Here is a 19,338-nt window from a genome sequence, read left to right as displayed (position 1 = left end):
CTCTCTCTCTCTCTCTCTCTCTCTCTCTCTCTCTCTCTCTCTCTCTCTCTCTCTCTCTCTCTCTCTCTCTCTCTCTCTCTCTCTCTCTCTCCCTCCCCCAAAAAAACGTAAAACCCTTTGTCTGTATTTACTCTGGGTCTCGTGTTCTTTCGTTCATCCTTTTATGGTATACTTCCTCTTGTTTGTCTGCTTATTCCCCCTACCATTCATTATAAAATTTTTGTTTTTATCTTCTCCCTCTCTCCGGTTTTGTCCTATCTGTTTATCTTTCTTATTTCTTAGTTTTCTTATCCTTACCTCCGGTTCCTTCCCATTATCCTTGTCTTTACATCCTCCCCTTCTTCTCTTTCCTATTAACCTTCCCTTCCCATCCTCCCCCTTCCTCTCTTTTATCCATTATATTTCACCCCCTCTTCCCTCCATTTCCTTTCTCAGTCTTCCTCACATTCTATTTCATTTTTTCTCCTTTTTCTGTCTTCCTTTCCTCCCCCTCTCCCTCCTCTCGCCTCATTTACTGTCAATAACTAGTCAACACTGCTATCACTTTATTAATTAATTAGACACCTGATGTCATGTGTGTGTGTGTGTGTGTGTGTACTCACCTAGTTCCGCCTGCAGGATCGAGTATTGACTCTTGGATCCCGCCTTTCTAGCCATCGGTTGTTTACAGCAATGACTCCTGTCCCATTTCCCTATCATATCTAGTTTTAAAATTATGAATAGAGTTTTCTTCCACAACCTGCTCCTTAAGTGCATTCCATTTTTCCATTACTCTCACGCTAAAAGAAAACTTCCTAACATCTCTGTGACTCATCTGAGTTTCAAGCTTCCACCCATGTCTCCTTGTTCTGTTACTATTACGTGTGAACATTTCATCTATTTCCACTTTGTCAATTCCCTTTAGTTCCCTTTAGTTTAGTTTATATGTTCCTATCATATCTCCTCTTTCCCTTCTTTTCTCTAGTGTCGTAAGGTTCAGTTCCCTCAGACGCTCTTTATATCCCATCCCTCGTAACTCTGGGACAAGCCTCGTCACAAACCTCTGAACCTTCTTTAGTTTCTTTATGTGTTTCTTCAGGTGGGGGCTCCATGATGGCGCGGCATACACTAAGACTGGCCTCACGTAGGCAGTGTAAAGCGCCCTAAAAGCCTCCTTACTTAGGTTTCTGAATGAAGTTCTAATTTTCGCCAGTGTAGAGTACGCTGCTGTCGTTATCCTATTTATATGTGCCTCAGGAGTTAGATTAGGTGTCACATCCACTCCCAGCTCACTTTCTCGAATCGTTACAAGTAGGCAGTTCCCCTTCAATGTGTACTGTCTCTTTGGTCTCCTATCACCTGATCCCATTTCCGTAACTTTACATTTGCTCGTGTTGAACTCCAGTAACCATTTCTCTACCATCTCTGCAACTTGTTCAAGTCCTTTTGGAGGATCCTGCAATCCTCATCTGCCACAGCTCTTCTCATCAACTTTGCGTCATCCGCGAACATCGACATGTAGGGTTCTACTCCTGTAAACATGTCATTTACGTATATTAGAAATAGAATTGGTCCCACCACCGATCCTTGAGGTACTCCACTTGTTACTGTTTGCCAGCCGCCAGTTCGCCAGTGTGTGTGTGTGTGTATTCACATAGTTGTGCTTGTGGGGTTGAGCTCTGCTCTTTCGGCCCGCCTCTCAACTGTCAATGAATCAACTGTTACTAACTAACAGTTGTCAGGGCGCCTAACAGCTGGGTGGACAGCGCTTCGGATTCGTAGTCCTGAGCTTCCGGGTTCGATCCCCGGTGGAGGCGGAGACAAATGGGCAAAATGTTTCTTTCACCCTGATGCCCCTGTTACCTAGCAGTAAATAGGTACCTGTGAGTTAGACAGCTGCTACGGGCTGCTTCCTGGGGGTGTGTAACAAAAAGGTGACCTGATCGAGGACCGGGCCGCCGGGATGCTAAGCCCCGAAATTATCTCAAGATAACCTCAAGATAACTACTAACAATTTTTTTTTCTCCCCACACACCCCCAGGAAGCAGCCCGTAACAGCTGTCTAACTCCCAGGTATCTATTTACCGCTAGGTATCAGGGGCATCAGGGTTAAAGAAACTTTTGTTTCTGCCCAGCCCATTTTGTTTCTGCCATCACCGGGGATCGAACCCGGGCCCTAGGATTACGAATGTAGGCGATGAGTCACAATAACGTGGCTGAAGTATGTTGACCAGACCACACACTAGAAGGTGAAGGGACGACGACGTTTCTGTCCGTCCTGGACCATTGTCAAGTCGATTGAGCAATGAGTTCAGAGCGCTGTCCACTCAGCTATCAGACCCCCCAATGTGTGTGTGTGTGTGTGTGTGTGTGTGTGTGTGTGTGTGTGTGTGTGTGTGTGTGTGTGTGTGTGTGTGTACTCACCTAGTTGTGCTTGCGGGGGTTGAGCTTTGGCTCTTTGGTCCCGCCTCTTAACCGTCAGTCAACTGGTGTACAGATTCCTGAGCCTACTGGGCTCTATCATATCTACATTTGAAACTGTGTATGGAGTCAGCCTCCACCACATCACTGCCTAATGCATTCCATTTACTAACTACTCTGACACTGAAAAAGTTCTTTCTAATGCCTCTGTGGCTCATTTGGGTACTCAGCTTCCACCTGTGTCCCTTTATGCGTGTACCACCCGTGTTAAATAGTCCATCCTTGTCTACCCTGTCAATTCCCCTGAGAATTTTGTATGTGGTGATTATGTCTTCCCTAGCTCTTCTGTCTTCCAGCGACGTGTGGTGCAATTTACGTAGTCTGTCCTCGTAACTCATGCCTCTTAGTTCTGGGACTAACCTAGTGGCATACCTCTGAACTTTTTCCAGCTTCGTCACACAGCCTCCAGCCTGCGTGTACTCACCTAGTTGTACTCACCTAGTTGTGTTTGCGGGGGTTGAGCTCTGGCTCTTTGGTCCCGCCTCTCAACCGTCAATCAACAGGTGTACAGATTCCTGAGCCTATCGGGCTCTGTCATATCTACACTTGAAACTGTGTATGGAGTCAGCCTCCACCACATCATCCCCTAATGCATTCCATTTGTCAACCACTCTGACACTAAAAAAGTTCTTTCTAATATCTCTGTGGCTCATTTGGGCACTCAGTTTCCACCTGTGTCCCCTTGTGCGTGTTCCCCTTGTGTTAAATAGACTGTCTTTATCTACCCTATCAATCCCCTTCAGAATCTTGAATGTGGTGATCATGTCCCCCCTAACTCTTCTGTCTTCCAGCGAAGTGAGGTTTAATTCCCGTAGTCTCTCCTCGTAGCTCATACCCCTCAGCTCGGGTACTAGTCTGGTGGCAAACCTTTGAACCTTTTCCAGTTTAGTCTTATCCTTGACTAGATATAGACTCCATGCTGGGGCTGCATACTCCAGGATTGGCCTGACATATGTGGTATACAAAGTTCTGAATGATTCTTTACACAAGTTTCTAAATGCCGTTCGTATGTTGGCCAGCCTGGCATATGCCGCTGATGTTATCCGCTTGATATGTGCTGTAGGAGACAGGTCTGGCGTGATATGAACCCCCAAGTCTTTTTCCTTCTCTGACTCCTGAAGAATTTCCTCTCCCAGATGATACCTTGTATCTGGCCTCCTGCTCCCTACACCTATCTTCATTACATTACATTTGGTTGGGTTAAACTCTAACAACCATTTGTTCGACCATTCCTTCAGCTTGTCTAGGTCTTCTTGAAGCCTCAAACAGTCCTCTTCTGTTTTAATCCTTCTCATAATTTTAGCATCGTCCGCAAACATTGAGAGAAATGAATCGATACCCTCCGGGAGATCATTTACATATATCAGAAACAAGATAGGACCGTGTGTGTGTGTGTGTGTGTGTGTGTGTGTGTGACCTGACTTCGAAGAAAAATGAGACAAGAAATTTCTCAAGTGTTTTCGTATTAATGAATACATCTTCAGAAGAATGAGCATTGCAATTAAGTGGTGGGGGATATATATATATATATATATATATATATATATATAGTCAGGAAGGGTACAAGAGGTGAAAACCAATGTGTTTGGTTCATGAACATCAGAGGAAGAGGAAACTACTTAAGGCCCATTGACTAATACATGTGAGTTGCAGGAAGCAAGACTACTAATGAGATAATAATGAGATAACTGAGTATTAATGATCTTACTCAAATCGTTTTCCAATATATATATATATATATATATATATATATATATATATATATATATATATATATATATATATATATATATATATATATTTAAATTTCCTATATATATATATATATATATATATATATATATTTCCCTATCTTTGAATTCACTCACTCTTGCAGTAGTTATGGAAGGTTTCTTACTAATTTTTTACTTAAAATATAAATTAGAAGGTTAGGTTTTCAAAATGTAGAAAAAATAGTTTTTTCCAGGACAAGGTTTTAGTTTTTTGTTTGGCTCTTGTTTGCTTTTGTTTGGCACGCATTAGGTTTTTGTTTGACTCATATTATTTGGTTTCTGTTTGGTTCTTATTTTTTGTTTGGCTTCTATTTATTTGGACTCTTATTAGTGCTTTGTTTGAACTTTATTAGTGTTTTGACTCGCTTTATCAGTGTTATATTTGGCAGTTATTTTTTGGTTTGAATTCTTCGAATTATTTTAATAAAAAAGTTAATGTACATATATTTCCACAGGTGCTCTCTTGTATGCTGAATAAGGATCACCATTTACAAATATGTAAGTAGGACACTTAATCATGGTTTATATGTATTTATGTATTTATTTACACTACGAGGTGCAGAACCATAATGTTTTCTTACTAATGCTACTAACTCTCTCTGCTCCACAGTCTTTATACAGTTTTGAATAATTAGGAAAATACACTTTTAGCCCAAAATAATCACGGGTACAATATCTTCCGTCAAATATTTAGGTGGTTTACAACAAAATTATAAATAATCTCCCTTTAAATCGTTGCCACAATTGCTCTTCAATGTTCTGAATGATAACAAGTGGTCAGAAAAATTATATGTGGACAATTAAGCTTGATTCAGTTTGAGTTGAGAGTTTTAGTTTCGTTAAAGTCGCCCTTACAAAGTTTTCCCCCGGAGCCTCATACCCGACATATCCTGGTATGTGGGTAGTGGCTGCTGGTGCTACGGGCTCACCATAGCCCGTGCTACTTGGAACTTTTTGTTCCAAGTAGCGAATCTTTAACATCAACAACAACGTCTGCTGGTACACCAACCCTCCCAGCACATATTGTTGAACTTCTCTTCACAAATTGTTGAACATTTATTATATGTTGATTATGTCTAACATTATCAACACATAATGGAGTTCACTTACGATATCTTGTGCTATGTTTACCTTAATGGGTTGGAGGCCACTTACGATACCTGGTTATACTATGTTTTACCTTAATGGGTTGAAGGCCACTTACGATACCTAGTTATCCTAATATCTATCGTAACTGGCTCCAGGCTACACACACTGAGATAGCAACTTTAAGCTGCAGGCCAACTTGTCATGGATAATTTAAATCCAGACGCGTATATGTAGCACTGTGACGCTGAGGTGTTGTGTTGTGTAGGTGGTGTTACAGCATGGTGATGCTGTACCCTCACAGTTGGTGGTGGTGTTACAGCATGGTGATGCTGTACCCTCTGCTGTACTGTGTGACGAAGCTGGAAAAAGTTCAGAGGTATGCCACTAGGTTAGTCCCAGAACTAAGAGGCATGAGTTACGAGGACAGACTACGTAAATTGCACCACACGTCGCTGGAAGACAGAAGAGCTAGGGAAGACATAATCACCACATACAAAATTCTCAGGGGAATTGACAGGGTAGACAAGGATGGACTATTTAACACGGGTGGTACACGCATAAAGGGACACAGGTGGAAGCTGAGTACCCAAATGAGCCACAGAGGCATTAGAAAGAACTTTTTCAGTGTCAGAGTAGTTAGTAAATGGAATGCATTAGGCAGTGATGTGGTGGAGGCTGACTCCATACACAGTTTCAAATGTAGATATGATAGAGCCCAGTAGGCTCAGGAATCTGTACACCAGTTGACTGACGGTTTGACGGTTATATATATATATATATATATATATATATATATATATATATATATATATATATATATATATATATAATAAAATGACAAAATACACAAAATATAGGTGTTGGTAGAAGACCATACATGTATGTGGGTGTACGCAGGTGACCCACAAGTCTCCCAGGGGTGCTGCATGTCGTCTTCTTCGAGGTCGAGGGTCCTTACAAGTGCAACCTGAGATGGTACCCCCTTATATATAATTTATATTTATACATTTATATATGTAAGTCAGCTGAGGGTTACTCTATACCTCAGTTTGTACTTATATATATCTCTCTAAATACAGCAGAGAAACAGACACTTTTAACACCATCAAAACTCCAAAAGCAACAATGCAGAAACTTGCGATAAGCAGACCCGAGCCATTAGCCCAGCCATCCAAGGGGTAAAAACTGGTGTAATGGAGGAGGTCTGGTGATGCTCTCAACCTGACCCCCATTAACACTACACAACCTGACCCCAATTAACACCACACAACCTGACCCCCATTAACACTACACAACCTGACCCCTATTACCACCACACAACCTGACCCCCCATTACCACCACACAACCTGACCCCCCATTACCACCACACAACCTGACCCCAATTAACACCACACAACCTGACCCCCATTACCACCACACAACCTGACCCCCCATTACCACCACACAACCTGACCCCAATTAACACCACACAACCTGACCCCCCATTACCACCACACAACCTGACCCCCCATTAACACCACACAACCTGACCCCCCATTACCACCACACAACCTGACCCCCATTACCACCACACAACCTGACCCCCCATTACCACCACACAACCTGACCCCCCATTACCACCACACAACCTGACCCCCATTACCACCACACAACCTGACCCCCCATTACCACCACACAACCTGACCCCCCATTACCACCACACAACCTGACCCCCCATTACCACCACACAACCTGACCCCCCATTACCACCACACAACCTGACCCCCCATTACCACCACACAACCTGACCCCCCATTACCACCACACAACCTGACCCCCCATTACCACCACACAACCTGACCCCCCATTACCACCACACAACCTGACCCCCATTAACACCACACAACCTGACCCCCATTACCACCACACAACCTGACCCCCCATTACCACCACACAACCTGACCCCCATTACCACCACACAAGGCTCCCATTCCCAGCCTCACCCTCGCTGTAAGCCTTATACAGTGGCGGATAAATCACAACTCCCCTTAAACACGGTGTAGCGAGCCCTTAATACAGTAAGGGGGGATAAATCACATATCCCCTTAAAAATACTGTATTAAGCCCATGATACAGCAGAATAGCGAGAGCTTGATGTATGCTGAATCAAGCCACCGAAGAGTTCTCGGCTGTTCTTTTAAGTAAGTACAGAGAGAGATAATTACATTTGAGAAAACATTAGCCATATAATGGGCTCGAACCCGAGTCTCTGGACTCCACAGACAATGTTTCCTCATAGACACTTCATGGTCTTGTGATTATATTGTGCAGAATTACATTTGTTTCGTCATTACTGGAGGTGATTAAACAGCTATGACTGGAATTAGGGGGAAGTGTTAAGTAGTGTTTGGTAGTTATAATTATTGGCCGATATTCTGGCTCTTGCTGGGTGGACTTGTCTAAACACGTCCTGACACCACAAGTGTCCACGTCCAGACACCACAATTGTCCGGGTCCAGACACCACAATTGTCCACGTCGAGACACCACAAGTGTCCACGTCGAGACACCACAAGTGTCCACGTCCAGACACCACAAGTGTCCACGTCCAGACACCACAAGTGTCCACGTCTAGACACCACAAGTGTCCACGTCCAGACACCACAAGTGTCCGGGTCCAGACACCACAAGTGTCCACGTCGAGACACCACAAGTGTCCACGTCCAGACACCACAAGTGTCCACGTCCAGACACCACAAGTGTCCACGTCTAGACACCACAAGTGTCCACGTCCAGACACCACAAGTGTCCGGGTCCAGACACCACAATTGTCCACGTCGAGACACCACAAGTGTCCACGTCGAGACACCACAAGTGTCCACGTCCAGACACCACAAGTGTCCACGTCCAGACACCACAAGTGTCCACGTCCAGACACCACAAGTGTCCACGTCCAGACACCACAAGTGTCCACGTCCAGACACCACAAGTGTCCACGTCCATACACCACAAGTGTATGACAGGCGAACACCTTCTCTTCATTTGTCACTCCATAATAAAATCCAACCCCATAACCTAACCAGAAACGTGCAAACCCAAGCAACCCACCTAACATATTGAGTCGTAGAGACTCATTTATTTCATGAGAATGTGTTTTGAAACTAATTAACTATCATATGACTATCACATAAGAGACCTGGTGAAACTGCAAGCAAGAGTTGTTATCCTACCTCAGCTCAATAGAAATAGAAATCTGCTTAGAAATCTGTTTCTAAGATAGGGAGCCGGTCGGCCGAGCGGACAGCACGCTGGACTTGTGATCCTGTGGTCCTGGGTTCGATCCCAGGCGCCGGCGAGAAACAATGGGCAGAGTTTCTTTCACCCTATGCCCCTGTTACATGCATCTTTAGGAATAACGTGTATTTATCTTGTAAATAACAATCATATAAGGAACAGGATGAGCCCGTAGCCAACTGTGTGCCACAGCCTTCATTTGGTCAGTTCACCTGATCTCCTAATGTTGAGTGAACAAGTTCCAGATGTGAGTCAGCCTGGGAATGAATGACCGCTGAGGGAGTGATGTGAGAAAGGCACTTCCAGCATGAGACTGTAGAAGGTTGAGAGCGTAGTGCTATGGGTGCCAACTATGGTTGTCTACGAAGTTGGGCCAGGTGAAGAGCTTTGAGAATATTGGTCTTGTTCATAACCGTAAATCCAACGTCATGACAGTGTTGTAGGCTCCGATGTTCAGACCGTTCACACCTGTCTTGATCAAGACTAGAGTCTTCTTGCACGGCTCTACACTTTGTCCAAAAGTCTGATGCATGATAGAGGGCAGGCAGTGCAGGAGAGGGCTGCATACTCAAAATGGCAGCGAACTTGGCCGCTATGTAAAGTTTTAAGAGTCCCCCACTGTCAGGAAGGTGAGAGATGCACCGTAGAGGGCTGTAAGTTTCCTAGGTGTCTTTTGGGCTAGGTTAAGCACGTGGCTCTTCGTGGTCACTGAAGAGTCGAACTTCATTCCCAAAATGTCAGTTTTATCTGTGAACTCCAGGTTTTCGTTCTCCCTTCCTCCCTGCCTCTCTCTCTCTCTCTCTCTCTCTCTCTCTCTCTCTCTCTCTCTCTCTCTCTCTCTCTCTCTCTCTCTCTCTCTCTCTCTCTCTCTCTCTCTCTCTCTCTCTCTCTCTCTATCTCTCTCTCTAACTCTCTCTCTCTCTCTAACTCTCTCTCTCTCTAACTCTCTCTCTAACTCTCTCTCTCTAACTCTCTCTCTCTCTCTCTCTCTCTCTCTCTCTCTCTCTCTCTCTCTCTCTCTCTCTCTCTCTCTCTCTCTCTCTCTCTCTCTCTCTCTCTCTCTCTCTCTCTCTCTAACTCTCTCTCTCTCTAACTCTCTCTCTCTCTAACTCTCTCTCTCTCTCTCTCTCTCTCTCTCTCTCTCTCTCTCTCTCTCTCTCTCTCTCTCTCTCTCTCTCTCTCTCTCTCTCTCTCTCTCTCTCTCTCTCTCTCTAACTCTCTCTCTCTCTAACTCTCTCTCTCTCTAACTCTCTCTCTCTCTCTCTCTCTCTCTCTCTCTCTCTCTCTCTCTCTCTCTCTCTCTCTCTCTCTCTCTCTCTCTCTCTCTCTCTATCTCTATCTCACCAATAACCCCCATCGTTTTTATATACTCCGAGGCTCGAGTTATTTCTGTCATCCTTTTATCATATACGTTCCCATATTTGCCTGCTTATTCCCCATTCCATTCATTATAAAACTTCTGATTTTATCTCCTTCCACTCTCAGTTGATCGTTCTCCCGTTCCCGACTTGGAGGTCAGTCCGGAGTATAAGTCAAGCCTTCTTAAGGTTGAAGGTCAGTTCGGTCTATTACTGAATCCTTCTTAATCTTCGAGCATTTAAAGTCACACTGGAGTATCGGTGAAACATTATCAGTGTCAAATAAGCACGGTATTGAGAAGTAAATATTAGGCCTGAAAATTACTGAGGTTTTCAAAGACGCCGAAGACACATAAGAACAGAAAAATTAAGGTAATTTGCAGAAGGCGTATTGACCCATACGAGGCTGCTCCCAATCCCACTCATATACATGTCTAACACACGTTTGAAACAATTCGGGTACAAATATTTTCTCAACGTACATATAAAAAATAATGAAACAACAGGAAGAGAGAAGCAGGGGGGGGGGGAAAGAGGAGAGAATAAGGCATTAACGAATGGAAGGATGACTTAGGAGAAGGATTAAATGCATTAGGAAGTTGAAAGGAAAAGATGAAAACCAAATTTAGAAAGAAGAAAAAGGAGGGGAAGGCACAGAGGTAGGGTATGAAGATGGAGGGGGTAGGGAGGGAGAGAAGGGGATAGAACGGGTAGGGGGGGGAGTGGGTAGGCAAAGAGGTCTGGCGCGTCCAAAGATATTTCAGGACAGACCATTCATCTCTGCCTGAGAGGGAACCACCGTGTTCCCCGAGCCGGAGCGAGGCGCTGACAGCCAACCAGATCACAGCTCCCTCCCTCCCTGCCTCCCTCCCTGCCTCCCTGCCTCCCTCCCTGCCTCCCTCCCTCCCTGCCTCCCTCCCTGCCTCTCTCCCTGCCTCCCTCCCTCCCTCCCTCCCTCCCTCCCTGCCTCCCTCCCTCCCTCCCTCCCTGCCTCCCTCCCTCCCTCCCTCCCTCCCTCCCTCCCTCCCTGCCTCCCTCCCTCCCTGCCTCCCTCCCTGCCCTCCCTGCCTCCCTCCCTGCCTCCCTCCCTGCCTCCCTCCCTCCCTCCCTCCCTCCCTCCCTCCCTCCCTCCCTCCCTCCCTCCCTGCCTCCCTCCCTCCCTGCCTCCCTCCCTGCCCTCCCTGCCTCCCTCCCTCCCTGCCTCCCTCCCTCCCTGCCTCCCTCCCTCCCTGCCTCCCTCCCTGCCCTCCCTGCCTCCCTCCCTGCCTCCCTCCCTGCCTCCCTCCCTCCCTCCCTCCCTCCCTCCCTCCCTCCCTCCCTCCCTGCCTCCCTCCCTCCCTGCCTCCCTCCCTGCCCTCCCTGCCTCCCTCCCTCCCTGCCTCCCTCCCTCCCTGCCTCCATCCCTGCCTTCCTCCCTCCCTGCCTCCCTCCCTGCCTCCCTCCCTGCCTCCCTCCCTCCCTGCCTCCCTGCCTCCCTCCCTCCCTGCCTCCCTCCCTGCCTCCCTCCCTGCCTCCCTTCCTCCCTGCCTCCCTTCCTCCCTGCCTCCCTCCCTCCCTCCCTGCCTCCCTCCCTCCCTGCCTCCATCCCTGCCTTCCTCCCTCCCTGCCTCCCTCCCTGCCTCCCTCCCTGCCTCCCTCCCTCCCTGCCTCCCTCCCTCCCTGCCTCCCTTCCTCCCTCCCTGCCTCCCTCCCTGCCTCCATCCCTGCCTTCCTCCCTCCCTGCCTCCCTCCCTGCCTCCCTCCCTGCCTCCCTCCCTCCCTGCCTCCCTCCCTCCCTGCCTCCCTCCCTGCCTCCCTCCCTCCCTCCCTGCCTCCCTCCCTCCCTGCCTCCCTCCCTCCCTCCCTGCCTCCCTCCCTGCCTCCCTCCCTGCCTCCCTCCCTGCCTCCCTTCCTCCCTGCCTCCCTTCCTCCCTGCCTCCCTTCCTCCCTGCCTCCCTCCCTCCCTGCCTGCCTCCCTCCCTCCCTCCCTGCCTGATCCTGCACACAAAAATACACTAAATTGGGAAATATGATACGAAACCTTGGTATCTTTTCTGAGATATCTTCATGTGGTAATAAATCTTGCTATCAGTACATATCGACATGTGATGGAAAATCTTGTTATCTATACTGATATGTTTGTTTATGACAAAAAATCTTGCTATCTTCACTGAGATTATCTGCTGAGAATTGCATGATATTGCTGGATATCTTAATTGAGCAGATGAGGTTAGGAAAAATCAGGAAAGGTTCTGTTGCTACTCCTGTTATTATTATTTTTATTATTATTATTATTATTATTATTATTATTACTTTTTCTTATCTTGATCATAAAAGTACCAATTTGTTTATTATACACTAAATCAGCTCCATATAACTTTTTTAATTGGAATTACAGCTTCATAAGTAATTATTGAATAAAAAGCAAATCCACAGGAGCCGTGGTGGGGGCTCGAACCTATTCGCTGGGTGTTCCCAGACACGTCCTAGTGTGTTCTGTGATATATGACGTTAATGTTATATGAAGGAATGTTATTATATCTATATAGGTAATTGGATTAAAAGAAAGAAGGTGCAGACTCACTTTAAAGTGAGTCTGCAGGTGCAATCTCATCAAAGAGTTGCTGTGGTTGTTGTTGTTGTTAAAGATTCGCTACCTGGAACAAAAAGTTCCAAGTAGCACGGGCTATGGTGAGCCCGTGTGCTGTGGTTTCTAACGCTTTCTTGGGTTCCATTTTCAACGCAGGGCGTTAACGCCAAACACACACCGAAACTACGACGTTGGTACAACGTTCGAACAAGTTTTAACACCACCTAACCAGTTATAACAACCAATATAGCAAGTTGTAACAACGTTCTAATACGTCACAAACACGTTAAGCCAAGATGTAACAACTTTATTACAAGTTGTAATAAGCGAAAAATTGAGACAGTTTCGGTTTGTGTTTCCAGAGATATAATAATTAATTACTAATAATAATTATTATTGTTTCCAGTAATAATTATTAATTAACCCTGATATTTACAGGAACAGGAAGTAAGGCTTAAGTTTTTTTTATTTAGGATTAGAAGCCTTTCTGTACCTGCCGCTATTTATTTATCGATTCCCTTTCCCGAGAACATGATCCAATAATGCGGGTTACAATCAGAAGGAATGGAGTCTGACCTTGGACTCCATATTCTCTAATAGCTTTGTTAATCAAGGCTAGACATTGCATCACGCATTTGAGGCCATTTTTCTTGATTAATCATAAACGTCTTGACTTTTATCTTGGTTTACCAAACGGATTAAAATGATAGAAATCAAAATTGATTGTTTCAGGAGCATACGAATTGAGGAAACTTTAACAGGATTGTTGGCCCATCCGAGGCAACTCCTATTTATACCCAACTAAATTCATTCTTATTGATGTCTATAACTGGCGCTTCAAATAAGCCAGCGAGCCTACGTCTATAATTATGTTTGCCATAAATTTGTTCCACTAATTAACAACCCTATGTAAAGTCTAAATTATTTACCATGGTTTCAATTGATCACATTGGTATTCATTGTTCCATGCCGCGTGTCGTGTTGGTGCTAAGGTATATTTAGCACCATGTTATTGTCTCCATTGTTAACCCTTTATCCATTAACATGCTGCCATCATGGCCCCCTTACTTCCAGAGAGAAAGTGTCCCCCTTACTCTTCACTTCCTGAGAGAAAGTGTCCCCCTTACTCTTCACTTCCTGAGAGAAAGTGTACCTCTTACTCTTCACTTCCTGAGAGAAAGTGTACATCTTACTCTTCACTTCCAGAGAGAAAGTGTCCCCCCTTACTCTTCGCTTCCAGAGAGAAAGTGTTCCCCTTACTCTTCACTTCCTGAGAGAAAGTGTCCCCCTTACTCTTCACTTCCTGAGAGAAAGTGTCCCCCTTACTCTTCACTTCCTGAGAGAAAGTGTCCACCTTACTCTTCACTTCCAGAGAGAAAGTAAATCAAACTTCGATAAGGTGAAGTAATTATCATGAGAAAACACTAAGTCATCGCGCCCATGTTAATGCCTCTTCATAAAGGAGATCTATAACTTCTGGCTAAATTTAGAACCACTTTCCGTTTCCGACCTCAAGATTGGCTTGTCTAAAGGACTCTGAACACTTTTACAATTGTCCGGAAACTCTGGGTTTCCGGATAAATCTTTAAATTTCGAAATAAATCTTTATTTCGTTACTGTTAGTGAATGTTACATGAAGTCTCTGCCACACGATTCCTGGTTTACCGTGTACCAAATATCATTGCTACTTGATATCTTATTCTTAATGTAAGCCTAAAAGAAGGTCATCAAATAGGTATGTTTCTATAGGATCAAATGAGCTGATCTGTAGGATAGCATTTCTTAATTTGTAGTTTCATTAGCAACGTCAACACCATTCCTAGTGGATTATAATTTTAGTTAAAATTAAAAATTTAAAATTCGATACAGTGTGTATTTACTATTTATGCCTGCAGGATCGAGGGGCTATAGCTCTTGGACTCGGCCTTTATAACTGTTGTTTGTTTAATGTAGACTCTGACCTACTTTTCTTCTATCGTATCAAGTATATGTATTTATTTTTCACACGCATGCACACACGCACGCACATACATACACACACACACACACACACACACACACACACACACACACACACACACACACACACACACACACACACACACACACACACACCCTGCTGGTCCTGATGGCTCACTCTTGGTATCCTGAGTCACATCTTGCTTTTCTTTGTGGCTTTAATCACACCCTATTGGGACCGCCCGCAAGCACTCAAATTGCATATCCTGGAGCGGACTCGACTGATATATCTCATAATACACACACATGGAAAACAGCGCAGGTTCCAAACCTTCACCAGACAATAGCAACACACTGGAAAGAGAGGTGTGGTCTGAAATGTACAATATGGCCAAGGAAAAGTTAGCGCCCCATAGGCATGATTGGAGAACAGTGTAAAGAGGCATCTTGACAAAGTTTCTGCTGGCGTTAGCGAATGAGAAGGCGGCTCCAGACGCGGCCGCGATAGTAGAAGAAATATGTAGGTGACCCACTGGTATGCCACGCATCTCTCCCGATCGCTAGGCACTGTGGGTGGAGAGTTACAGTGGGTGGAGAGTTACAGTGGGTGGAGAGACACAGTGGGTGGGGAGTCACAGTCGGAGGAGAGTCACAGTGGGTGGAGAGTCACAGTGGGAGGAGAGTCACAGTGGGTGGAGAGTTACAGTGGGAGGAGAGTCGTAGTGAATGGACAGTCACAGTGAATGGACAGTCAGTCATCAAGTCTGAGGAACCAGGCCAAAGTGATAACGATTGGACCACCACAAATTCCTGACCCCCAACCGGTAATTGGTCAATTACAGCTTTTAGCATGTAAAGCGGACGAGAGAGTGGTGAGAGTAGGCTCACTGCAGCGGACAATTGCCTTTCTGATTGGACGAATATCATTACCTTGTTAGTATAGTGAGAGTGGCACACTACCGTCCACGGGGGTGGGGCAGGACAGTGTTCGAGTTAAGCTTACCTCCGTGTTGTTTGATTACTCGTGGCCATTGTTGTAGAGACCAAGTAACATTTCTGAACCGACATTTTCAACAGTGGGACTCAATTTATTCTGTACGAGGGAACCATCAGAGGAGATTATCAAGTTTCTGTAGATTCTGAAGTTATAGCACCGTGAGACAGGAGGCAAAGGAGACCACAATCGTCCTGGTCTAGACCACACACCCGTCCTGGTCTAGACCGCACACCCGTCCTGGTCTAGACCACACCCGTCCTGGTCTAGACCACACACCCGTCCTGGTCTAGACCGCACACCCGTCCTGGTCTAGACCGCACACCCGTCCTGGTCTAGACCACACCCGTCCTGGTCTAGACCACACCCGTCCTGGTCTAGACCACACACCCGTCCTGGTCTAGACTACACACCCGTCCTGGTCTAGACCACACACCCGTCCTGGTCTAGACCACACCCGTCCTGGTCTAGACCACACCCGTCCTGGTCTAGCCCACAACCGTCTTGGCCTATAGAACCCCCCCCCCCCCACCAACACTGGCAGGAACCCCTACCAGCCACACCCCCCCCCCCTCACCAACACTGGCAGGAACCCCTACCAGCCACACCCCCCCCCCTCACCAACACTGGCAGGAACCCCTACCAGCCACACCCCCCCCCCCTCACCAACACTGGCAGGAACCCCTACCAGCCACACCCCCCCCCCACCAACACTGGCAGGAACCCCTACCAGCCACACACCCCCCCCCTCACCAACACACTGAGATAACAAACCCACAAAACTTAAAATTGCAAAATGTCGTCCAAGTTGAACATCTTTACCGGCGCTTATTTTCAGATTCACTCGGGGTCTCCGGTAATTGCAGACGGCGACCACCTGAATCAGCACCAACGATAAATCCTCCCACGGTAATCTCCACCCATAATACCTCCTTCCCTCGCTGGCAACCGCTGATTTAAAACTTTAATAGCCAATAATTTTAGGAAACCTTCCATTGCAGGTGTTACAGGCTCAGCCGATCTGTAGATTTACGTGGGAATTCTATTTAAGACTTCGCAAAATACAGGTGATGGATTGTTTTGAGAAGTTAATTTAGAATTCTCGAAGATTGGAAATCAAATGATACGAGAAAAATATATGGAGGGGCTGTGGGTTGCACACGACGGCTGTGGGTTGCACAGAACGGCTGAGGGTTGCACAAGACTGCTGAGGGGAGCACAGGACGACTGTGGGTTGCACAGGACTACTGTGCAGCTTCCCATCCCAGGCAGCATCCCTATCTTAGTGGGTTAAGGTAAGATCAGGAGAATGTACTAATCCAGTACGATCATATAACATAGTGAAGACAAGGATATATAATTGAACGGAAGGTTGGAATGGTTCACTTGCACCGTCGGGGATCGAACGCAGACCTGCAATGATGTCGGTATCTTCTGCAATAGGAAGAAAAACGTACTGAGACGTTCATCTTGTCACTTGTACTCAGAGGCAGCTCTGCCAACACTCTCAAGCAAACATGGTGTGTGACGAAGAGATTAATATTTGCAAACTCTCAGATTTAAGTTATTTTGTCTGTGTAATGGAGAATGTGTTATGAAGCGTCAGTATTTGACAAATATTATTTTCCTAACTCAATTAAGGTGGTATTTGTGCATAATACTGTACTTATATTTCAAGTTTCTCTTAAATAGGTTCCTCAGTTTCTCGGGGAGTTGTCGAGATGATGTTCAACTCTTGATTAGGTTGGTTTGATGTATTTATTTAGCCTCCCGTACCCATCTTGTGGGTGGTGGTAGACCCCGTACCCATCTTGTGGGTGGTGGTAGACCCGGTACCTATCTTGTGGGTGGTGGTAGACCCCGTACCCATCTTGTGGGTGGTGGTAGACCCCGTACCCATCTTGTGGGTGGTGGTAGACCCCGTACCCATCTTGTGGGTGGTGGTAGACCCCGTACCCATCTTGTGGGTGGTGGTAGACCCCGTACCCATCTTGTGGGTGGTGGTAGACCCCGTACCCATCTTGTGGGTGGTGGTAGACCCCGTACCCATCTTGTGGGTGGTGGTAGACACCGTACCCATCTTGTGGGTGGTGGTAGACCCCGTACCCATCTTGTGGGTGGTGGTAGACCCCGTACCCATCTTGTGGGTGGTGGTAGACCCCGTACCCATCTTGTGGGTGGTGGTAGACCCCGTACCCATCTTGTGGGTGGTGGTAGACCCCGTACCCATCTTGTGGGTGGTGGTAGACCCCGTACCCATCTTGTGGGTGGTGGTGGTAGACCCCGTACCCATCTTGTGGGTGGTGGTAGACCCCGTACCCATCTTGTGGGTGGTGGTAGACCCCGTACCCATCTTGTGGGTGGTGGTAGACCCCGTACCCATCTTGTGGGTGGTGGTAGACCCCGTACCCATCTTGTGGGTGGTGGTGGTAGACCCCGTACCCATATTGTGGGTGGTGGTGGTAGTAGACCCCGTACCCATCTTGTGGGTGGTGGTGGTAGACCCCGTACCCATCTTGTGGGTGGTGGTGGTAGACCCCGTACCCATCTTGTGGGTGGTGGTGGTAGACCCCGTACCCATCTTGTGGGTGGTGGTAGACCCCGTACCCATCTTGTGGGTGGTGGTAGACCCCGTACCCATCTTGTGGGTGGTGGTGGTAGACCCCGTACCCATCTTGTGGGTGGTGGTAGACCCCGTTCCCATCTTGTGGGTGGTGGTGGTAGACCCCGTACCCATCTTGTGGGTGGTGGTAGACCCCGTACCCATCTTGTGGGTGGTGGTGGTAGACTCCGTACCCATCTTGTGGGTGGTGGTAGACCCCGTACCCATCTTGTGGGTGGTGGTAGACCCCGTACCCATCTTGTGGGTGGTGGTAGACCCCGTACCCATATTGTGGGTGGTGGTGGTAGTAGACCCCGTACCCATCTTGTGGGTGGTGGTGGTAGACCCCGTACCTATCTTGTGGGTGGTAGACCCCGTACCCATCTTGTGGGTGGTGGTAGACCCCGTACCCATCTTGTGGGTGGTGGTGGTAGACCCCGTACCTATTTTGTGGGTGGTGGTGGTAGACCCCGTACCCATCTTGTGGGTAGTGGTGGTAGACCCCGTACCCATCTTGTGGGTGGTGGTAGACCCCGTACCCATCTTGTGGGTGGTGGTAGACCCCGTACCCATCTTGTGGGTGGTGGTGGTAGACCCCGTACCTATCTTGTGGGTGGTGGTGGTAGACCCCGTACCCATATTGTGGGTGGTGGTGGTAGTAGACCCCGTACCCATCTTGTGGGTGGTGGTAGTAGACCCTGTACTCATCTTGTGGGTAGTGGTGGTAGACCCTGTACCCATCATGTGGGTGGTATAGGAAAAGATTACAGAGGCACATGATAGACTCAGGAACCGAACCGAAATTCTGTATGTTAAACAAGTAATACTTCTGATATGCTAGTTACATAATTCTCCAACAGCAGATTATGCAACTTGTCCTGCAAACTGCAGCTTCCACCCCGAACCTCCATAGGTTATTTTTCGTTCTCTTTTGCCGTGAAGGAAGAGTTTATAAGGCATCGCCACTCTTCCTGTGAGTGAACATGCAGCCATAAAACCATGTCCGGATTATCCGGACATGGTGTTATCCACGTTGTATCCGGATTATCCGGACATGGTGTTTTCCACGCTGTATCCGGATTATCCGGATGCAGCGTGGACGTAACTGTCTCAAGTGATCGTCAAGGAATAATGGTTATAAACATCCAAGATAATTGTTGCTTTAACGATTCCGTTGTGCCCTTCTGTATAGATTGTGTCAGATCCTTAGTCCACCAGCCTGTTGCTGGTGGACTTTGTTTATACCGTGATGTAAGTGATGT

General features: G+C 46.9%; 1 long non-coding RNA gene across 1 annotated transcript in view; it reads left to right on the top strand.

Moving 5' to 3' along the window:
- Positions 1–19,338, top strand: part of LOC138362694 (uncharacterized) — a 166,496-nt gene that overhangs the window by 55,787 nt on the left and 91,371 nt on the right. The window contains exon 3 of the long non-coding RNA XR_011227889.1: positions 4,688–4,730. This is a non-coding gene — a long non-coding RNA (uncharacterized lncRNA). The remainder of the gene's footprint in view (positions 1–4,687; positions 4,731–19,338) is intronic.

This window comes from Procambarus clarkii, chromosome 9 (genome assembly GCF_040958095.1).
Source record: "Procambarus clarkii isolate CNS0578487 chromosome 9, FALCON_Pclarkii_2.0, whole genome shotgun sequence".
NCBI lineage: Eukaryota > Metazoa > Arthropoda > Malacostraca > Decapoda > Cambaridae > Procambarus > Procambarus clarkii.
This window is presented reverse-complemented; position numbering and strand designations above follow the sequence as displayed.